This window comes from Penaeus japonicus, unplaced genomic scaffold (genome assembly GCF_977035675.1).
Source record: "Penaeus japonicus unplaced genomic scaffold, GWHDUDI00000001_assembly GWHDUDI00000012, whole genome shotgun sequence".
In the NCBI taxonomy this organism is placed as follows: domain Eukaryota; kingdom Metazoa; phylum Arthropoda; class Malacostraca; order Decapoda; family Penaeidae; genus Penaeus; species Penaeus japonicus.
Genome location: NW_028234414.1, coordinates 6,579,570 through 6,582,069, shown reverse-complemented (window position 1 = coordinate 6,582,069; position 2,500 = coordinate 6,579,570). Strand labels below are relative to the sequence as shown.

Below are 2,500 nucleotides of genomic sequence, written 5' to 3'. Positions count from 1 at the left end.
ATTTAGCGAATATTTCCCCGCTAGCCCATGAGACCTTGAAAGCCTACCTGAAAGCGCTTATTCGTTTGTAAAAGAAAAAAGAAGAAGAATTCAGTAAACGAACAGATGCTGATGAATATGTTTTCACTCACGGAAAAATGTTTCGGGTATGACGAACCCTTCCAAGACATTATATCCGTAAGTGATATATACACACGCTGGATATAAGTACCATGGTATCAGTACGGATTAGCGGAGAATTATAAAAAAAAAGTAGATAAAGAAAATTCATATATTCTTCGACGTATGCAACAAAATTGAACGAAATTGCTCTTCCATTGTAGTAAATGGCAATCGAATACCACAAAGTTCAAAGGAAATTTCATTAGAACGACACCAAAAGGATCCGGTTACTATGAACTATTCTGTAATTATTCAAAAAGCGAATGAAAGGCGTTAGTGATAAGAAGGTAGTCAGGTGATATATGGGTTTCCCAGGCTAGCCAACAACAAAAAAACATGAACGAGGCAGATAAATGTTTCCTGCGCGATAAGGTGTACAACAGTCATATCTCAAGTGGGTGTAGGAAATGGTATAGCCTTGGCTGTAGGTGAAAGTGTGGGCGTTAATGGGTGTGGTGTATTCTTTGACCAGGGGGTTGGGTGCGTTACAGGCAGGCGTGTTGTTTTAACGTGTTCCATGTGTGTTGGAGAAGGCCTGAGTGGACGAAGGGTGGGGGTGCAGGCGAGTACGATGCCCTTGGCTGTGGGCGATGTTGTTGACGTGTAGGACGATGGGCCCGTACATGGGAGCCGAATGTAACTGCGACAAAGGAAACGACATTTCGCAAGGTCAATGGATAATGTCAATAACAGATTAATCGTTTGTGTCGTAATAAGGCAGGGTTCTTCAAAGCCCAGTTCGCGACCTAGTGGCTCAGTGGGTCGGACGCGTCTCGGAGAAAATATGAGAATCACTCATATTTAAAAATACATAAAAAAAGGAAATAACGTTATAACATAATCGTTGCAATGGGTCGCAACCCATTTTCACGTCTCGATTATCATTATTTTCATGCAGAACACTCATTTAAGGCACTCACTTAGAGGCGACTCGCTGACTTAGAACTATATTCCTGTTTCGTATTTTCTCTATACTGTTACAGGACGTTATCACGACATCAATTTATATCATGTAAAGACAGTTACTGCGTTCGCAAATGGACTAGAGGTTATGCAACAGTTACCATCTTCAGTATAATTCGTATGGGATATTCACTTATACGGAAGTTTATATCCTTCGTTACGCGAGTGAAAGCTGTGATACCATGAAGATATTTAAAAGTAATGGAATAATCAATTGAAGACAAATGAATATCTGTTTCGAGTCTCTCAATAACCTATTTTGTGTATAATGGGTTTTTCTGTCAGGATTCGAGTCATACAGGGTTTCCTTTGTGTCTTGAAGATCCAGTGGCGACAACGGTATGTGCATGTTCGCCTTGGTCTTTGTCTTTGCTTATGTGCACATATATGTATACAGACGCACTGAGAAAGAATATATGATGACAATCGAGGCATTATTTTGGAGATAGATCGCCCCTTTATGGCCAGCTGATCCGTACCAACTGCGAGGGAAAAGGAGAACAGATAAACCAGGACAGGCAGCTCAGGCGACGCGTCACACAGGAACGACATACACCCACCCACACACACACACACCTACACACACACACATACCCCCCCCACCCACACACACATCTACACACACACATACCCCCCCCTCCCACCCACACACACATCTACACACACACACATACCCCCCCCCCCCCACCCACACACACATCTACACACACACACACACACACACACACACACACACACACCTACACACACACACGATGAACACATACAATCAGATTATCTGCATAAATCAGCAATGTGTGTCTGAAATGTTATAATGGCGAAACTGGCAAGCCACACGACCTGCATGAACGCGATTTGAGGGACGTTTGGATATCTAATATGTGTTTTATTCCCGCACGAGATGTTGTGTCCTGATTCTTCGGAAGAAAACTGTTGGTCCCTCTTGATTCGGCTTCGGCGATGGCCCGCGCTACGTATTCTCATCTAAATTTACATCTTTAGTTTTAGCGTCTGAAGAAAATTCTCGTCTAACTCGAAACGTCACGCTTTATTTCTTCCTTCATTAGTGTCAGCATGTTTCACTTCCTCTTTGTATACACGTTACTGTGTTATTTGTTGGCAGTATTCATATTCAACGTATACTTATAGGCTCCGTGTTGCGAGTTCACCACTGTTGTTTATTGTTTGTATATCTGTCCAAGGATATTACGGCGATTGAGACTCTTATGGTTTATCACGTCTATCCTACTCGAGGGATTAAGAAATCGGCTCGTATAGTAGGTCATGATTAGGTTTAGGAACATATCAGAAACTGCTCTTCCTGTTACAGGTGTTGTGTGGACAAGCATCCTTCGGGGGAAATTTGATCACTGTT

General features: G+C 42.4%; 1 protein-coding gene across 8 annotated transcripts in view; it reads left to right on the top strand.

Annotated features, from left to right (window-relative positions):
- Window positions 1-2,500, top strand: part of LOC122259427 (myoferlin-like) — a 54,753-nt gene that overhangs the window by 5,129 nt on the left and 47,124 nt on the right. The window contains exon 1 of one of the 8 annotated variants that reach the window (XM_086542308.1): window positions 565-586. The exons of the other annotated variants lie outside the window; for them this stretch is intronic. The gene's annotated coding sequence lies outside the window, so the exon portion shown is untranslated. Of the gene's footprint in view, window positions 1-564; window positions 587-2,500 lie in introns of those variants that run through there. 8 annotated transcript variants of the gene reach the window in all.